Source organism: Vulpes lagopus, chromosome X (genome assembly GCF_018345385.1).
Source record: "Vulpes lagopus strain Blue_001 chromosome X, ASM1834538v1, whole genome shotgun sequence".
Taxonomy (NCBI): Eukaryota; Metazoa; Chordata; class Mammalia; order Carnivora; family Canidae; genus Vulpes; species Vulpes lagopus.
In genome coordinates this window covers 55,215,890-55,237,622 of record NC_054848.1, presented here as the reverse complement: position 1 = coordinate 55,237,622, position 21,733 = coordinate 55,215,890, and the positions used below count along the sequence as shown (strand labels likewise).

Below are 21,733 nucleotides of genomic sequence, written 5' to 3'. Positions count from 1 at the left end.
TTCAGGGGTGACTGGCTGGTGCAGTCAATAGAGCCTGTGACTCCTGATCTCGGAGTTATAAATTCAGCCCTAGGTTTAGTGTAGAGATTGCTTACAAATAAAAAGTCTATATTTTATTTTTTTTAAATATTTTGTTTATTCATGAAAGATACACAGAGAGGCAGAGACATAGGCAGAGGGAGAAGCAGGCTCCCCGCGGGGAGCCTGATGGGGGTCTTGATCCTAGGACACAAGGATCACAACCTGAACCCAAGGCAGACAGTCAACCACTGAGCCACCCAGGCTTCCCCAAAATAAAAAAATCCTTAAAAAAATTGTACAACTTGGGACGCCTGGGTGGCTTAACAGTTAAGCTCTTCTACCTTAAGCTCAGGGCGTGATCCTAGAGACCCAGGATGGAGTCCCACATCCGGCGCCCTGCATGGAGCCTGCTTCGCCTCTGCCTATGTCTCTGTCTCTCTCTTTCTGTGTCTCTCATGAATAAATAAATAAAATCTTTTAAAAAATTTGTACAATTCAATGTTTTTTGATATGTTACATTATTAACGTTTAAAATTGTGATAAATAGGTATAACAAAATTTGTCCTTTTAACCATTTTCAAGTGTACAATTCAGTGGCATTATGTACATTCACAATGTTGTGCAAAACTTTCACGACTGATATTTCCAAAACTTTTTTTTATCACCCCAAACAGAAATTCTGTATCCATTAAGCAATAACTTCTCATTCCCCCTGTCTCCAGCTGCTGGGAACCAACTGTCTCCATGAATTTGACTTTTCTAGCTACCTTTCATCTATTGATGGGCATTTTTTTTTTCAACTTTGGACTTGTGAATAATGCTGTTATGAACATTGGCTTACAAGAATCTGGTTTTGTTAACTTTACTGGTTTTTCACTGATTTCCACTTTGATTTTCATTATTTTTATTCCTTTACTTTGAGTTTTATTTGCTCTTCTTTTTACCAAAGTGAAAACTAAGGTCATTGTTTCTTCTGTTCTAATACAGGTTTTTATTGCATAAAAACTACCCCATAAGAGGTGACTGTGTGGTTCAGTGGGTTAAGCAATCAACTCTTGATTTTAGGTCAGGTCCTAATCTCAGGGTCATGAGATTGAGCCCCACCTGGGGCTCTCTGTTTAGCATGGAGCTTGCTTAACATTCTCTCTCCCTCTCCCTCTCCCTTAAGCTTGTGGGTGCTTGCACTCTCTCTCTAAATAAATAAAAGAAATATATTTTTTAAATTACCCCATAAATACTGCATTAGCAGAATGCCATAAATTTTATGTGTGGTTTAATCTTTATTCCACTCAAAATATTTTCTAATTTGTCTCTTGATTTCTTCTTTAACCCATGAGATATCTAGAAGTAGACTTTCATTTTTCAAATACTTGAGGATTTTTCAGAGATCTTTTGGTTGTAGGTGTGTAATTTAATTCCATTGTTTTTAGAGAATATATTTTGTATGCCTTGACCCTTTTGAATTCATTGAGACTTTTTTTGTGGCCTAGAATATGGTCTATCCTGGTAAATATTCTGTGTGAACTTGAATGTGTATTTTGTTGTTAATGGGTGGAGTACTCTAAAAATGTCGACTAGGTCAATTTGGTTGATAGTGTTGTTCACTTATATATCCTCACTAATTTTATGCTTACTTGTTCTATTAATTACTGACAGAAGGGTATTGAAATCTCTGAGTAGACTTGTGGATTTGTCTGGTTTTCCTTGCAGTTTATCAGTCTTTGATTCATGTATTTTGAAGCTCTTACATCAGGTATACACATATTTATAATTTTTATGTCCTCTTCATCTATTGACCCTTTTATCATTATGAAATTACCTTCTTGGGATCCCTGGGTGGTGCAGCGGTTTGGCGCCTGCCTTTGGCCCAGGGCGCGATCCTGGAGACCCGGGATCGAATCCCACATCAGGCTCCCGGTGCATGGAGCCTGCTTCTCCCTCCACCTGTGTCTCTGCCTCTCTCTCTCTCTCTGTGACTATCATAAATAAAAAAAAAAAAGAAAGAAATTACCTTCTTTATTCCTGGTATCTTTGTTCTGAAATCTACTTTGTCCATATTTATATAGCCCCTCCACCTTTCTTTTAACCAGTGTTATCATAGCACATCTTTTTTTACATGCTTTTAACCTATTTGTGTCTTTGTATTTTAGGAACATTTCTTGTAGGCAGCAAATGGTTGGGTCTTGCTTTTGTTTTTTACCCAACCTGATCATCTCTACCCTGTAATTGGGGTGTTTAGACCATCTACATCTAACATAATTGTTAATATGGTTAAAGTTTGAGTCTATCATTTTGTAATTTGTTTTCCATTTGTCCCATCTCTTCTCTTTTTCCTCTTTTCTACCTTCTTTTGGATTAATCAATATTATTTTAATTCCATTTTACCTCCTTATTGGCTTATTAGCTTTACATTTTTGTTTTGTTATTCTAGTGGTTGCTTATAGGTTTATTATGTACGGCCATAACTTATTAGTCTACCTTCAAGTATTATACCACTTCAGAAGAGTTATATGTTATGTTATGCACTTATGTTAATATATTTCCATTTCTCTCTTCCTGGACTTTACACTGTTGTTATGCATGTTACTTTTACCCCATAATACATTGCTATTATTTTTGTTTAAACAATTAATTTTTTAAAAAGATTTTATTTGTCTATTCATGAGAAATACAGAGAGAGCAAGAGGGGAGCAGAGACATAGGCAGAGGGAGAAGCAGGCTCCATGCAGGGAGCCCGATGTGGGACTCAATCCCGGGTCCCCAGGATCATGCCCTTGGCTGAAGGGCTAAACCGCTGAGCCATCAGGGCGGCCCTAAACAATTAATCTTTTTAAAGATTTATTTATTATATATATATAGAGAATGTGTGCACAAGTGGGGAGAAAGACAGAAGGAGAGAATCTTCAAGCACCCCCACTGAGCATGAAGCCTGATGCAGGCCTCAATCCCATGATCTAGGAGATCATGACCTGAGCCAAAACCAAGAGTTAGATGCTCAACCCACTGCGCCACCTAGGGGCCCCATATATCGTTAATTTTTTTAAATAATAAATTTATCTTTTATTGGTGTTCAATTTACCAACATACAGAATAACGCCCAGTGCTCATCCCGTCAAGTGCCCCCCTCAGTGCCCGTCACCCATTCACCCCCACACGCCGCCCTCATCCCCTTCCACCACCCCTAGTTCGTTTCCCAGAGTTAGGAGTCTTTATGTTCTGTCTCCCTTTCTGATATTTCCCACACATTTCTTCTCCCTTCCCTTATATTCCCTTTCACTATTATTTATATTCCCCAAATGAATGAGAACATACACTGTTTGTCCTTCTCCGATTGACTTACTTCACTCAGCATAATACCCTCCAGTTCCATCCACGTTGAAGCAAATGGTGGGTATTGGTCGTTTCTAATGGCTGAGTAATATTCCATTGTATACATACACCACATCTTCTTTATCCATTCATCTTTCGATGGACACCGAGGCTCCTTCCACAGTTTGGCTATTGTGGACATTGCTGCTATAAACATCGGGGTGCAGGTATATAGTTAATTTTTTTATAGTTAATTTTTAATAGACTTTATTTTATTTTCCTTTAAGTAGACTGTATCCCTAGCATGGGACTCGAACTCATGACCCCACAATCAAGAGTCACATGCTCTACCAACTGAGTCAGCCAGCCACCCCAATAGATTTTACTTTTTTAGAGCAGTATTAGGTACAGCAAAACTGAGCAGGAAGTACAGAGAATTTCCATATACCTCCAGCCCCTACACAAGCACAGCCTACCCCACTATCTCAACATCCCATACCACCAGAATGGCACATTTATTACAATTGATGAACCTACATTGACACATTGTTACTATCCAAAGTCCATAGTTTACATTAGAGTTCACTCTTGGTATTGTATATCCTATGAGTATTGACAAATGTACAATGACATATATCCACTATTATAAGAGTATACAGAATAGTTTCACTGTCCTAAAAATTCTCTGTGGTCTGCCTATTCATTCCCTTCTCCATACAATCCCTGGCCACCATGGATCTTTTTACTGTCTCCATAGTTCTGCCTTTTCCAGAATGTCATATAGTTGGAATCATACAATACATATACTTCTCAGATTGGCTCTTTCACTTTAGTAATGTGCATTTGAGGTTCCTCCATGTCTTTCATGTCTTGATGGCTCATTTCTTATTAGTGAATAATATTCCATTGTTTGGATGTACCATGTTTATTTATCCATTCATCTTCTGAAGGACATCTTGGTCACTTCCATGATTTGGCAATTATGAATAAAGCACTACAAACATCTAAGTGCAGGTTTTTGTGTGGTCATGAATCTTCAACTCATTTGGGTAAATATGAATGTTATTGCTGGCCCAAATGGGCAATAATCTTTTTTTATTTTTTTAATTTTTTTAATTTTTATTTATTTATGATAGTCACAAAGAGAGAGAGAGAGAGAGGCAGAGACACAGGCAGAGGGAGAAGCAGGCTCCATGCACCGGGAGCCCGACGTGGGATTCGATCTCGGGTCTCCAGGATCGCGCCCTGGGCCAAAGACAAGCGCTAAACCGCTGCGCCACCCAGGGATCCCGAAAGAGAATTATACTTTAGAAATAACTTGGATGTTAAGGTTAGGAACAGGGAGAATGAAGTTGCCATTATCAGAAGTGAAACAACAAAGAAAGTTATTTCAGAGAAAGATAAGTTCCATTTTGGATATTTTCATTTTGAGTTTACCATGGGGCTTTCATTCGGAGGTGTCCTCTAGACAGTTAGAAATAGAGAACTGGCATTTGGATGAGAGGCTTGGGCTGGAGAAAAGTACTTCAGAGTCATCAGCAAAGGTGATAGCTGAAATAATAATGTGGATTAGTTACTTGAAAGAAGAGAAGTTAGGGGTGCCTGGGTGGCTCAGCTGATTACGTGGCTGACTTCCGCTCAGGTCATGATCTCAGAGTCTGGGATCAAGCCCGGTGACAGGCTCAGTGTTCAGTGGAGAGTCTGCTTGTCCATCTCCCTCTACCTCTTCCCCTGCTTATGCTCTCCCTCTCTCTCAAGTAAATAAATAAAATCCTTTTTAAAAAATATGGGAAGTTAGAGAAAAAGAAAAAGAGTTCAACATTGGGCCTCAAAATGAAGGGAGGAGGAAGTAAGTGAGCCAAGAAAAAAGAGAAAAGAAGGATTTAGAACAGAAGGTTATCTAGAATAGCTTTACAAGTTATAAGGAATAATTAACAGTGTCAAATAGGAGAAAGAACTTAAGGGAAACAAGGAATGGGAGCAGTGGGTCTTCTGAAATTGTCAATAAAAATATCCTTAGATTGGCAACTGTGACATAAAACATTTTTTACATACTAATGGAAAACTCAACAAAGACTAAGTATTAGATGATATTGAGAAATTATATATTTTATGGAGTATGATAATGGTCTTATGGTTGTGTTTTTTAAGTCTTTATCTTTTGAGCCCAAATACATAAAAGTGAAATGATATGATGCCCAGAATATGCCTTAAACTACTCCAGTAAAAATTAATTATTTAAAACAAAATAAAATACTCCAGCAATTCTTAATAAGAGAGGGATATACAAAACAATAATAATGGGGTATTAACTATCATTGAACTGGGTGATGGGTACTTGCGGGGGTAATTATACTATTCTTTTTCCTTTGTATGTGTTTGAGATTTTCCACAATAAAAGGCTTAAAAATAGTTGGGAATGAACTCCAAGATATATTGTTAAGACAAAAGTAAAGATTCAGAACATGTGGATGGTATGCTATTATTTGAATAAGAAAAAAATTAAAAGAAAGTCTAGGAATACTTGTTTGTATATGCAAAGAATAACTTTGATAAAATATGCAAGAAATTGATAACTTTAGTTGTTTCCTAGAAATAGAACCTGCACAGATTGAGAGTAAGGGAGGAAAGTTTTTATTTTTATTTTTATTATTAAAGATCTTATTTATTTATTCATGAGAGACAGACAGACAGAGAGAGAGAGAGAGAGAGAGGCAGAGACAAAGGCAGAGGGAGAAGCAGGCTCCATGCAGGAAGCCTGATGTGGGACTTAATCCCAGGACTCCAGGATAACGCCCTGAGCCAAAGGCAGACACGCTCAACTGCTGAGCCACCCAGACGTCCCAAGCATCTAACTCTTGATTTTAAATCAGACTCTTAAGGTCATGAGTTCAAGCTCTGCATTGGGCTCCATGCTGGGCATGGAGCCTACTTCAAAAAAATATTTTCTAATAATTTGGCTATGACTTATATACAATAGTCAAGAAAGTATTCCTAAAATAAAGGGATCATATAGGCAAAAATTTTAATAAATCTGGAACCAAAATTTTGAGTGGTTTTACAAAATCATTAGAGGTGGAGAAGAAAGGATTATAGATATTGAATAATTAATGCTATTTTCAGAAAAAGTATAAGTTTAAATTTTTGTGTGTGTGGAAATATAATTTATTGCTCACTGACTGGAAATAGGAACTAGATTAGAGGGAGAAAAGGAACAGAATCAACTTGATCAGTCAAGCAAAAGGCATGAGATGAAAATTAAGAAGCAAAAAAGCAGCATAAAATAACATGAAATAAGTTGGTAGAATAAAACCTAAGATATTAATGATGACAATAAACAAGAATAGGTAAATTTCTCTATTTAAAAAAGACTGTAAAAACTGAGGGTTTTTTAAAAAAAAGATTTATTTACTTTTAGAGAGAGAGAGCAAGTGGTGGGAGGGGCAGAGGGAGAGGATCCTATGCTCCATTGAGTGTGAAGCCCAACTCAGGGTTTGATCCCAAGACCCTGAGATATGACCTGAGTTAAAATCAAGAGTCAGCTGCTTACAATGTCCACAATAGCCAAACTATGGAAAGAGCCCAGATGTCCATCAATAGATGAATGGATACAGAAGAGGTGGTATACTTATACACAGTGGAATACTATGCAGCCATCACAAACAAAATCTTGACATTTGCAATGATGTGGATGGAACTAGAGGGTATTATGCTAGTGAAATAAGTCAATCAGAGAAAGACAATTATCATATGATCTTACTCATACGTGGAATTTAAGAAACAAAACAGAGGATCATAGAAGGGTGGGAAAAAATAAAACAAGATGAAATCAGATAGGGAGATAAACCATAAGAGACTCTTAATCATAGGAAACAAAGTGAGGGCTGCTGAAGGGGAGGGGGTTGGGGAGATGGGGTAATTGGGTGATGGACATTAAGGACGGTATGTGATGTAATGAACACTAGGTATTATATAAGACTGATGAATCACTGAACTCTACCTCTGAAACTAATAATACATGATATGTGAACTAATTGAATTTAATTTGAAAAAATAAATCGGCTGCTTAACCAACTGAGCCACCCAGGCGCCCCTGAAAACTGAGTTTTTAAAAAATCCAATTATGAAGTGCCTGGCTGGCTCAGTAGGTAGAGCATGCAATTCTTGATCTCAGGTTGTGATTTCAAGCCCCACATTGGGTGTGGAGCCTACTTAAAAAAAATCCAGGGTCACTGGGGTGGCTCAGTTGGTTAAGCATCTGCCTTTGTCTCAGGTCATGATCCTGAAGTCCTGGGATCAAGCCCCTTGTCAGGCTCCCTGGTCGTTGAAGAGCCTGTATCTCCCTCTCTCTTTGCCCTCTCCCACCCCTGGCTCATGCTCGCTGTCTCTCAAATAATGAATAGAATCTTAAAAAAAATTTTAAAAATCCAATTATATGTTATTTACAGGAGACAGACCTAAAACAAAATGACAGAGAAATGTTGACAATAAAAGGATAAAAACTCATCCGGTAAATATGGTTTTTAAAAAAGCAGAAATGGAGGGGTACCTGGCTAGTTTAGTCAGAAGGCTCTTATCTCAAGGTCATGGGTTCAAGCCTCACATTGGGTGTAGAGATTAATAAGTAAATAAACTTTAAAAAAGGATAAATAGCAATATTAATATTGGATAAAATGGGATTTAAGACAAAGTGTGTTAAGTTATACAAGAAAGGTACCATTTGTTTAAACTGGCAAAAGAACACAATTGACCAAAAAGGAAGATACAGCTGTCATTGAACTTTTTATATAGAACAACATAGTAGGGAAACATAAAGCAAAAACTATTAGAAATACAAGACAATGACAAAGACAAAATCATGGTCAGAGACAGACATTACTCAGACTGACAGATAGAAAGAGCCAAATTAAGTAAGGATTTAGATTTGAAAACTACAAATAACTTGTTGGATTTAATAGATTTGTGTTGAAATTTACACCTCAAAATATATTATACATTCTTTTCAAAGGCTATAGAACACTTATAAAATTGATCATGTACTAGGCTACAAGAAAATAATAATAGGAGTAATATAATATATTATATAATATATTATATATATATAATATATTATATATTATATAAATAATAGGAGTAAAATAATACCAGCCAGATATAATAGATGATGGCAGAATAGGAAGCTCTAGGAAACCATCCATCCTCTGAAACAATTATTAAATTGGCAGGAACTGTCTGAAGTAACAATTTTGGAACTATGGACTCTAGTTAAATACTTGCAGAGTCTAGGGGAGAGCTTGATAAAGAGGCTTATAAGTTTTGGTAAATTTCTTGAAATGTTGGCCTTTTACCCAGTAGTTGCCATCCCCCAGCACGGAGTCAGGTGCCTAAGGGGACAGTTCCTTGTGCAGCTTCCTGAAGCTAAAGTGGGCAATAAAGACATTGTCCTCTAAATATCAAGTATTACAATAGTAATACTCAAAATGTCCAGTTCTCAAAAAAATTTACAAAATAGAGATACATGGGTGGCTCAGTGGTTGAGTGTCCGCCTTTGGCTCAGGGGGTGATCCTGGGTCTGGGGATTGAGTCCTGCATTGGGCTCCTTGTGGGAAGCCTGCTTCTCCCTCTGTCTATGTCTCTGCCTCTCTCCATTTGTCTCTCATGAATAAATAAATAAAATCTTTTTTAAAAGTTTACAAAATATACAAATAAACAAGAAAGTATGGTTCCATCACAGGGAAAAGATTTGAAAGAGGAAGCCCAGACATTGGAATTACTAGTCAAAGATGTTAAATAAACTGTCTTAAATATGTCCAGTAATCTCAAAGAAACCATGGATAAGGATTAAATGAAATCAGGTAAACAATGTATGAAAAAATGAGGGTATCAATAAGAGATAGAAATTACAAAAAGGGGAGCACCTGGGTGGCTCAGTTGGTGAAGCATCTGCATTCAGCTCAGGTCATGATCTCAGGGTCCTGGGATCAAACCTTGCATCAGGCTCTCTTCTCAGTGGGGAATCTACTTCTCCCTCTCCCTCTGTTTGTTCTCGCTCTCATGGCTCTCTTTCAAATAAATAAAATTTTTAATTTTATTTTTTATTTTTTTAAATAAAATCTTTTTTTTTTAAGATTTTATTTATGTATTCATAAGAGGCACAGAGAGACAGAGAAAGAGGCAGAGACACAGGCAGAGGGATAAGCAGGCTCCATGCAGGGAGCCTGATGTGGGACTTGATCCCCGGTCTCCAGGATCACACCCTGGGCGGAAGGCAGGCGCTAAACCGCTGAGCCACCAGGGCTGCCCCAAATAAAATCTTTAAAAAAAAGAAATTACAAAAGGGAACCAAACTGAAATTCTGGAACTGAAAAGTGCAATAACTGAAATGAAAAAACTCACCAGCGGTCAACAGCAGATGTGAAAAGGCAGAAGAGATCAACAAACTTTAAGATGAGACCATTGAAATCATCCATTCTAAGGAAAGGGAAAAAAAGAATGATGAAAAATAACAGAGCCTGAGGGACCCGTGAGACATCATCAAATGCACTGCAGTTCACATAGGAGTCCCAGAAGGAAAAAAGAGAGAGAAGGCTGAAAAATTTAAATCTTAAAATCTTTAAAAAAAAAAAAAAAGATTTTATTTATTTAATCATGAGAGACACACAGAGAGAGGAGGGGGCAGAGGCACAGGGAGAAGCAGAGGGAGAAGCAGGCTCCACGCAGGGAGCTCGACGTGGGACTCAATCTCGGTTCTCCAGGATCACACCCTGGGCTGAAGGCGGCGCTAAACCGCTGAGCCACCGGGGCTGCCCTAAATAAAATCCTTTTTAAAAAATTTAAAAAATAGCCAAATTTGTCCCAAATTTGAGTAAATACATGAATATATACGTCTAAGAAGTTAAATGAATGCTACACAGGACAAATTCAAAGCTCAATATCTAGACACATTATTGTCAAGAGGTCAAAATCCAAAGACAAAGAATTCAATTAATTAATATATAGTGTATTATTGGTTTAAAAGGTAGAGGTCAGTGATCATCAGTCGTATGTAATACCCAGTGCTCATTATATCACGTGCCCTCCTTAATGTTCATCACCCAGTGACCATGTCCCCCTCACTCCCCTCCAGCAATCTTCAGTTTGTTTCCTATGATTAAGAGTCTCTTATGGTTTGTTTCCCTGATTTCATCTTGTTTTATTTTTTCCTCTTCTCCCCTATGATCCTCTGTTTTGTTTCTTAAATTTCACATATGAGAGAGATCATATGATAATTGTCTTTCTCTGATTGACTTATTTTGCTTAGCATATCCTTTAGTTCCATCCAATCATTGCAAATGTCAAGATTTCATTTTTGATGGCTGCATAGTATTCCATTGTGTATATTTATACCACATCTTTTTTAAAAATTTTATTTACTTGTTCATGAGACACACAGAAAGAGAGAGGCAGAGACATAGGCAGAGGCCGAGGGAGAAGAAGGCTCCATGCAGGGAGCCTGATGCGGGACTCGATCAACCTAGTCGATCCCAGGTCGATCATACTCTGAGCCGAAGGCAGATGCGCTTAACTGCTGAGTCACCCAGGCATCCCAACATCTTCTTTATCCATCCATCTATTGATGGACATTTGGGCTTTCTCCAGAGTTTGGCTCTTGTGGACATTGCTGCTATAAACATTGGGACACAGGTGCCCCTTTGGATCATTACATTTGTATCTTTGGGGTAAATACCCAGCAGGGCTATTGCTGAGTCATAGAGTAGCTCTATTTTCAACTTTTTGAGGAATCTACATACTGTTTTCAAAAATATGGAACACTTCACAAATTTGCATGTCATCCTTGCACAGGGCCATGCTAATCTCTGTATCATTCCAATTTTAGTATATGTGCTGAAGGGAGCACCAAAGAAAGAATTTTTAAAGCATTAAGAGAGAAGTGACTGATCATGTACAAGGGATCCTCAAGAAGATTAATGCCTGATTTTGCCTCAGAAACCATGCAGGTCGTAAGACAGTAGGATGATATGTTTAAAATTCTGAAAGAAAAAAAATATAAACCAAGAATTCTACATCTAGAAAGACTATCCTTTATAAGTGAAGGAGAAATGAAGACATTTCCAGATAAACAAAAGCTGAGGGAGTTTATTACCAGTACATCTAACCTACAAGAAAAGCTATAGGGAGACCTTTAGGCTGGATGAAAAGAAACTAGACAATAACTTGAAGCTATGAAAAACAATAAAGGGTACTGGAAAAGACAATTATATAAGTAAATACAAAAGCCAGTATTATTGTACTCTTGGTATGATTTATTACTTATTTTTCTGATACGATCTCATAGGCAAATGGATAAAACATAATTGGAAATCCATGTTAGTGGGTCTACAGCATATAAAGATGTAATTTGTGACAATAACAATAATAAAGGGGAGAGATGGGGATGGGAACAGAGTAATTGTATACTACTGAAACTAAACTGGTATTGGAGTACCTGGCTGGCTTAGTCAGTGGAGCTTGTGACTCTTAATTTTGGGATTATGAGTTGGAGCCCCATATTTGGGTGTAGAGAATACTTAAATAAACTTAAAAAAAAAGAAACTAAGCTGGTATTATTCAAAGTAGGTTGTTATAAATTTAAGATGTTGATTGTAATCCCCAAGGTAACTAGTAAGGAAATAACTTTAAAATATTCCAAAAAGGAAAGAAGGAAATCACAATGGCATACTACCAACAAAGGCAGCATAAGGCAGATAAGGCACAAGGAAAATAAATAGACTCCAAAAAATAGAAGAGGAAGGAAAACTTCCAAATTCATTCTACAAGGCATACATTATCCAGACACCAAAACCAGATAAAAAATACTTCAAAAAAAGAGAACTACAGGCCAATATCTCCGATGGACATAGATGCAAAAATCCTCAACAAAATATTAGCCAACTAAATCCACAGGAAATTTTTAAAAATCATTCACAGGGCATCTGGCTGACTCAGTCAGAAGAATATGAGACTTTTAATCTTGGAGTCATGAATTGGAGCCTCATATTGGGGGTAGAGATTACTAAAAAAAATTTTTTTAAATCATTCACCATGATCAAGAGGAATTTACTTCCAGGATGCAAGGGTGGTTCCATATTTGCAAGTCAATCAACATGATACATCACATTAATAAGAAGAAGGATAAGAACCATATGATTATCTCAGTAGATGCAGAAAAAATATCTGGCAAAGTACAACATCCACTTATGATAAAAACTCACAACAAACTGGGTGTAGAGGGAGCAGACCTCAACATAATAAAGGCTATATATGAAAAACCCACAGCTAATATCATACTCAAGGGGAAAAACTGAGAGCTTTTCCTCTATGGTCAGAAACAAGACAAGGATGTCCACTTTCACCACTTTTATTCAACAAAGTACTGGAAGGCTTAGCCACAGCAATTAGACATACATACATACATACATACATACATACATACATACATAAATGGCATCTAAATTGGTAAGGAAGAAGTAAAACTTCCAGTTTTGCAGATGACATGATACTCTATATAGAAAGCCCTAAGGACTCCACCAAAAAACTATTAAAACTGATAAATGAATTCAATAAAATCTCAGGATTCAAAATCAATGTACTGAAATCCATTATATTTTTATACATTAATAATGAAGCAACAGAAAGAGAAATTAAGAAAGCAAACAAAACAAAAATCAAACAATTGCACCAAAAATAACAAAATATTAGGAATAAACTTAACACTAAACACGAAAACACTGGTGAAATAAATTGAAGATGACACAAAGAAATGTAAAGACATTCCATGCTCATGGATTAGAAGAACAAATATTGTTAAAATGCCTATACTACCCAAAGCAACATGCACATTTAATGCAATCCCTATCAAAATACCAAATGTATTTTTCACAGAACTAGAACAAACAACCCTAAAATTTGTATGAAAACCCAAAAGACTCCAAATAGCCAAAACAACCTTGAAAAAGAAAAATACAGGGCAGCCCGGGTGGCTCAGTGGTTTAGCGCCACCTTCAGCCCAGGGCCTGATCCTGGAGACCAGGGATCCAGTCCCACTTCGAGCTCCCTGCTTGGAGCCTGCTTCTTTCTCTGCCTATGTCTCTGCCTCTCTGTGTGTCTCTCATGAATAATAAATAAAATCTTAAAAAAAAATACAAAGGGTTGCGGAAGGGGAGGTGGGCGGGGGGTTGCGGTAACTGGGTGACAGGCACTGAGGAGGACTTTTGATGGGATGAGCACTGGGTGTTATATGTTGGCAAATGGAACTTAAATAAAAACAAACAAAAAAAGAAGACATAAAAGAAAAAATAAAGCCACTGGGTAGCTCACTGGTTGAGGATCTGCCTTCGGCTCAGGGCGTGATCCTGGGGTCCTGGGATCGAGTCCTACATTGGGCACCCAGTGAGGAGCTTGCTTCTCCCTCTGTCAATGTCTTTGCATCTCGCTGTGTGTCTCTCATGAAAAAATAAATAAAACCTGGGCAGCCTGGGTGGCTCAGTGGTTTAGCACGTCCTTCGGCCGAGGGCCTGATCCTGGAGATCAGGATCGAGTCCTACGTTGCGCTCCCTGCATGGAGCCTGCTTCTCCCTCTGCCTGTGTCTCTGCCTCTCTCTCATGAATAAATAAATAAAATATAAATAAATAAATAAATAAATAAATAAATAAATAAATAAATAAAATCTTAAAAAAAAAAAAACGAAAGAAGGGATGCATGGGTGGCTCAGAGGTTGAGCGTCTGCCTTTGGCTTAGGGCCTGATCCCAGCTTACCAGGATCAAGTCCTGCATCGGGCTCTTTGCATGGAGCCTGCTTCTCCTTCCTCTGCCTGTGTCTCTGCCTCTCTCTCTCTCTGTGTCTCTCGTGAATGAATAAATAAAATTTTAAAAAATAAATAAAATAAAAAAGAAAGAAAAATGAAGGCAAGGGAAACAAAAGCAAAAATGAATTATTGGGACTTCATCAAGAGGAAAAGCTTCTGCACAGCAAAAGAAACAGTTCACAAAACTAAAAGACAACCTACTGAATGGGAGAAGATATTTGCAAATGACCTCTCAGATAAAGGGCTAGTATCCAAGATCTATAAAGAACTTATGAAACTCAACAGCAAAGAAACAAACAATCCAATCATGAAATGGGCAAAAGACATGAACAGAAATCTCACAGAGGAAGACATAGACATGGCCAACAAGCACATGAGAAAATGCTCCGCATCACTGGCCATCAGGGAAATACAAATCAAAACCACAATGAGATACCACCTTACACCAGTGAGAATGGGGAAAATTAACAAGACAGGAAACAACAAATGATGGAGAGGATGTGGAGAAAGGGGAACCCTCTTGCACTGTTGGTGGGAATGTGAACTGGTGCAGCCACTCTGGAAAACTGTGTGGAGGTTCCTCAAAGAGTTAAAAAAAGATCTGCCCTAAAAAAAAAAAATAGATCTGCTGTACGACCCAGCAATTGCCCTGCTGGGGATTTACCCCAAAGATACAGATGCAGTGAAACGCCGGGTCACCTGCACCCCAATGTTTATAGCAGCAATGTCCACAATAGCCCAACTGTGGAAGGAGCCTCGGTGTCCATCGAAAGATGAATGGATAAAGAAGCTGTGGTATATGTATACAATGGAATATTACTCAGCCATTTGAAATGACAAATACCCACCATTTGCTTCGACGTGGATGGAACTGGAGGGTATTATGCTGAGTGAAATAAGTCAATCAGAGAAGGACAAACATTATATGGTCTCATTCATTTGGGGAATATAAAAATTAGTGAAAGGGAATAAAGGGAAAGGAGAGAAAATGAGTGAAAATATCAGTGAGGGTGACAAAACATGAGAGACTCCTAACTCTGGGAAACCAACAAGGGGTAGTGGAAAGGGAGGTGGGTGGGGGGTTGGGGTGACTGGGTGATGGGCACTGAGGGGGGCACTTGGCGGGATGAGCACTGGTTGTTGTGCTATATGTTGGCAAATTGAACTCCAATAAAAAAATAATAAAAATAAATAAAAATTTTTAAAAAGAAAAGCGAAGCTGGAGGTATCACAATTCCAGATTTCAAGTTATATTACATAGCTGTAGTAATCAAATCAATATGGTACCAGCACAAAACAGACACATAGATCAATGGAACAAAATAGAGAACCCAGAAATAGACCCTCAACTCTATGGTCAACTAATCTTTGACAAAGCAGGAAAGAATAGCCAATGGAAAAAACAGTCTCTTCAACAAATGGTGCTAGAAAAATTGGATAGCCATAGGTATAAGAATGAAACTGGACCATTTTCTTACACCATACACAAAGATAAACTCAAAATAGATGGAAGACCTAAATGTGAGATGGGAATCCATCAAAATCCTAGAGGAGAACACAAGCAGCAACCTCTTCAACCTCAGTTGCAGCAACTTCTTGCTAGACACCTCTCCAAAGGCAAGGGGAACAAAGGCAAAAATGAACTATTTAGACTTCATCGAGATTTTAAAAAAAACTTTTGTATAGCTAAAAAAAACAGTTGACAAAACCAAAAGACAATCTACAGAATGGGAGAAGATATTTGCAAATGCATTATCAGATAAAGGGCTAGTATTCAAGATCCATAAAGACCTTATCAAACTCAACACCCAAAACCCAAATAACCTGATTTTTAAAATGGGCAGAAGGCATGAACATTTGGACATTTCTCCAAAGAAGACATACAAATGGCCAACAGACACACGAAAAGATGCTCAACATCACTCATTATTAGGGAAATACAAAACTACCATGAGATCTCACACCTGTCAGAATGGTTAAAATAAAAAAAAACAAGAGACAAGTGTCAGCAAGGATGTGGAGAAAAACAAACACTTGTGCAGTGCTGGTGGGAATGCAAACCAGTGCAGCCATTGCAGAAAACAGTATGAAAGTTCCTCACAAATTTAAAAGTAGAACTACCTGGCCTACCTGGCTGGCTTAGTCAGTAAGCATACAACTTTTTTTTTTTTTTTTTAAGAGCATGCAACTCTTGATCTCAGGGTTCAAGCCCCACATTGGGCATAAGTTCAAGCCCCACACTGGGCATAAGTTCACTTTAAAAAATAATAATAAACAAAATAAAATAAAAATAGAACTACCACCCTACCATCTAGGAGTCACATTTCTAGGTATTTACCCAAAGAATACAAAAATACTAATTCAAAAGGATATATGCACTCCTATGTTTATTGCAGCATTATTTACAATAGCCAAATGATGGAAGCAGCCCACATGTCCATTGGTTGAGGAATGAATTAGGAAGATGTGATATGTGTATACAGTGGAATACTATTCAGCCATAAAAAAGAATGAAATTTTGCCATTTGCAACAACATGGATGGAGCTAGAGAATATAATTCTAAGCAAAATAAGTTAGTCAGAGAAAGACAAATACCGTATGATTTCATTCATATGTGGAATTTAAGAAACAAGCCAAGCTAGAAAAGGAAAAAAAATTAGAGAGACAAACCAAGAAATAGACTCTTAACTGTAGAAAACAAACTTATGGTTACCAGAGCAGAGGTTGTTTCAGGGGGTGAGGGGAAGAAAACAGATAAATGACAGAAGTAAATTTCTCTTTATCAGTAGTCACATTAAATGTAGATGGGTTATACTCTCCTGGTAAAAGTCAGAGCTTGGCAGATAAGATTTTAAAAAGAAGAGCAGAATCTATATGCTGTCTACAAGAGACTCATTTTAAATATAAGAATACAGGGACGCCTGGGTGGCTCCGTGGATGGGCGTCTGCTTTTGGTTCAGGGTGTGATCTCGGAATCCCGGAATCAAGTCCCACAATGGGCTCCTTGTATGGAGCTTACTTCTCCTCCCTCTGCCTCTCTCTGTGTCTCTCATGAATAAATAAATAAAATACATATATTTAAATAAATAAATAAATATAAGAATACAGGGACGCCTGGGTGGCTCAGTGATTGAGCGCCTGCCTTCGGCCCAGGACATGATCCTGGAGTCCCGGGACTGAGTCCCACATCCAGCTCTCTGGATAGAGTCTGCTTCTCTCTCTTTGCCTATGTCTCTGCCTCTCTGTGTGTCTCTTATGAATAAATAAATAAAATCTTTTAAAAAATAGATAAGAACATAAAGAGGTTGAAAGTAGAAGGATTGAAAAATATGTTCCATGAAAATAGTAACCAAAACAGCACAGGGGTGACTATATTACTGTCAGGAAAAACATAGGCTTTAAATATAAAAAGGTCACAAGAGACAAAAAAGTGACTTTACATATTGATATAATGTTTGATCTAGCAAGAATATATAATACTCGTAAACATAAGAACAGAGCCCTAAAATATACAAAGCAAATATTAACAAAACTGAAGGAGAAATAGTTCTATAATAAGTTGGAGATTTCAATACTCTACTTTCAATAATGGATAGTACAACCAGGCTGGTCATTGCAGAAACAGAAAATGTGAACAAGACCATAAACCAGAAGACTGGTAGCTAGGGGCTTCTAGATAGCCTCAGGATGGGGGATGGTAGCCAGGAGAATCAATCATTTATATAGAGGATAGGGAAGGGGGAGAGTCTGGAGCCTTACCAAGGCTAATGATGCAATCAGTCATGTCCATGCAATAAAGCCTCCATAAAAATTCAAACTGAAGAGGTTCAGAGAGCTCCCAAGTTGGTGAACATGTGAAGGGACCGAGAGGGGGGCATCCAAAGAAAGCATATAAGCTCCACACTCCTTTCCCTACACATTTCTGTATCTTTTCCATCTGGCTGTTCTTGAGTCTCATTCTTTTATAATAAAGTGGTAGTCTAGTAAGTGAACTGTTTTCCTGAGTTTTGTGAGGTGTTCCAGCAAATTATCAAATATAAGGACAGGGTTATGGGGACCCCCAATATGTAGCTAGTCAGTCAGGAGCACAAATGACAACCTGGACTTGCAATTGGCATCTGAAATAGGGGTAGATTTGTGGGACTGAGCCCTTAACTTGTGGGATATAATGCTATTTCCAGGAGACAGTGTCAGATTGAGTTAAGTTATAGAATACCCAGTTGGTGTCTGCGGAGACCTGGATAATAGCTTGGTGTGGGAAAAACACCCACACATTTGGAATGCAGAAGTATTCAATTGGTAGAGGAAACAAATATGTCTGTTTCCCACATGATCTACCAAAACCAACCCATAAAAAAATAGAAAACATGTAAAAACCTATGAGTAGTAAAGATATTGAAACAGTAAAGATTTCCCAACAAAGGAAAGCTCAGGACCAGATGGCTTCATTGGTGAATTCAACCAAATATTTAAAGAAGAATCAACACTAATCCTTCTCTAACTCTTCCAAAAAATTGAAGAGGAGGAAACACTTCCTAATTCACTCTGAGGCCAGCATCACTCTGATACCAAATACAGACAAAAGACACTGCAAGAAAACTATAGGCCAATATCCCTAATAAACATGGATGTAAAAATCCTCAAAAAAATACTAGTGAACTTATTTCAACAGCACATTAAAAAGATTATATGCCATGTCCAAGTAGGACTTATCCCTGGGATGCAAGGATGGTTTGGCATATGCAAATTAATCAATGTGATACACCATATCAATATAATAAGGAATAAAAATAACACAGTCATCTCAATAAACCAAAAAAGCATATGATAAAATCCAAAATTTTTATGATAAGAAAAAATTCAATAAATTAGGAATAGAAAGTAATTTCCTCAACATAATAAAGACCACGGGGATCCCTGGGTGGCTCAGTGGTTTGGCACCTGCCTTCAGCCTGGGGCATGATCCTGGAGTCCTGGGATCGAGTCCCGCATCAGGTTCCCTGCATGGAGCCTGCTTCTCCCTCTGCCTGTGTCTCTGCCTCTCTCTCTGTGTGTCTCTCATGAATAGATAAATAAAATCTTTAAAAAAAAGATCAGGAATGTCCTCCTTTGCCACTTCTATTCAACACAGTAGTGGAATTTCTAGCCAGCAATTAGGCAAAAAAAAAAAAAAGAAAAGAAAAGAAAAGGCAACCAGTTTGGAAATGAAGAAGTAAAATTGTCTCTGTTCACAGATGGCATGATCTTACACGTAGAAAACACTGAAGATAACACATCTGATACAGCTAATAAATTCATCAAAGTTGTAGGCTACAACACACAAAAATCAGTTGCAATTATATACACTAGCAATGAAAACCACAAACACTGCCGACCTAAATTTTAAGACATAAAAGAAGGAAAGACATCCCGGCTCATGGATTGAAAGATTTGATGTTGTTGTTTGTATATTTTTTATTGGAGTTCAATTTGCCAACATATAGCATAACACCCAGTGCTCATGCCATCAAGTGCCCCCCTCATTGCCCGTCACCCAGTCACCCCAAACCCCCGCTCACCTCCCTTCCACTACCCCTTGTTCGTTTCCCAGAGTTAGGTGTCTCTCATATTCTGTCATCCTCACTGATATTTCCCACCCATTTTCTCTCCTTTCTCCTTTATTCCCTTTCACTATTTTTTATATTCCCCAAATGAACGATTTGATGTTGTTATGATGAAAATTAGAGGGGGAGACAAACCATGAGAGACTCGTAACTCTAGGAAACAAAGGGTTGTGGAAGGGGAGGATGGTGGGGGGGTGGCTAACTGGGTGACCGGCACTGAGGAGGGTATCCAATGGGATGAGCACTGGGTGTTATACTACATATTGGCAAACTGAATTTAAATTTTAAAAATGAAAAGAGAGAGAGAGAGAGAGAGAGAGAGAGAATACTCCCCAAAATGATCTACAGATTCAATGTAATCCCAATCAAAATCCCAATGTATTTTTTTTGCAGAAATAGAAAAATCAATCCTAAAATTTATATTGCATCTGAAGGATCCCTAAATAATCAAAACTATCTCAAAAAAGAACAGTTAGAGGACTCAAACTTCCAGATTTCAAAACTACAAACTACTACAAAGCTACAGTAATCAGGGGTGCCTGGCCAGCTCAGTCGGTTAAGTGTCTGCCTTCGGCTCAGATCATGATCTCAGGGTCCTCGGATTGAGTCCCAACGTCGGGCTACCTGCTTAGCAAGGAGTCTGCTTCTTCCACTCCCCTCTACTCCTCTTCCCTGCTTGTGTGTGCTCATTCTCTTTTTTTTTAAAGATTTTATTTATTCATGAGAGACACAGAGAGAGAGAGGCAGAGACACAGGTAGAGGGAGAAGCAGGCTCCATGCAGGGAGCCTGACATGCGGACTCGATCCCCGGTCTCCAGGATCAGGCCCTGGGTTAAAGGCGGCACTAAACCACTGAGCCACCTGGGCTGCCCTCATTCTCTCAAATAAATAAAATCTTTATTTTTTTTTTTAAATTTTTATTTATTTATGATAGTCACACACAGACAGAGCGAGAGGCAGAGACACAGGCAGAGGGAGAAGCAGGCTCCATGCACCGGGAGCCCGACGTGGGATTCGATCCCGGGTCTCCAGGATCGCGCCCTGGGCCAAAGGCAGGCACCAAACCGCTGCGCCACCCAGGGATCCCTAAATAAAATCTTTAAAAAAAAAAGTTGTAGTAATCAAAACAGTGTGGTACTAGCATAAAGACAAAACACATAGAACAATGGAATATAGAGCCCAGAAATAAACCGTCAAATGTATAATCTACTGATTTTCAACAAGAATGCCAGAAGATTCAATGGGAAATTGACAGTCTTTTCAACAAAAGCATAGATAACAAAATAAAAAGTAGATAAATTGGAATTTATCAAAATTAAAATCTTGTGTACATCGAAAGATACTATCAAGAAACTGAAAAGACAGGGTATCTGGCTGCTCAGTCAGTAGATCATGACCCTTTGATCTTGGGGTCATGAGCTCAAGTCCCACATTGGGTGTAGAGCTAACTGAAAAAAAAATAAAGTGGAAAAACAAAATACAGAATGGGAGAAAATATTTGCAAATTGTCTATCTGATGAGAGACTTAGATCTAGAACATAGAAAGAACTCCTACAACTCAACAACAATTCAAAAATGGGCAAAGGACTTGAATAGATATTTCTTCAAAGAAGATATATCCAAACAGATAATAATAAGCACATGAAAAGATGCTTAATACCATTAGTTATTAGGGAAATGCAAAACAAAATCACAGTGAGGTAAAACTTCATATTCATTAGGATGGCTATGATAAAAACAATGGAAAATAACAAGTGTTCATGAGAATGTGAAGCAATTGGAACCATAGCCAATTTATGTCAAAGGAGGCAAGAATATACAATGGGGAAAGGACAGTTTCTTCAATAAATGGTGCTCAGAAAATTAGGCAGCCACAGCTAAAGAATGAAACTGGACCACCATCTTCCACATTATACAAAAATTAACTCAAAATGGATTAAAGATTTTAATGTAA

General features: G+C 38.0%; 1 pseudogene; it reads right to left on the bottom strand.

Annotated features, from left to right (window-relative positions):
- Positions 1–11,127: 11,127 nt before the first annotated feature.
- On the bottom strand, positions 11,128–11,227 carry LOC121483640 (annotated as a pseudogene).
- Positions 11,228–21,733: the final 10,506 nt, after the last annotated feature.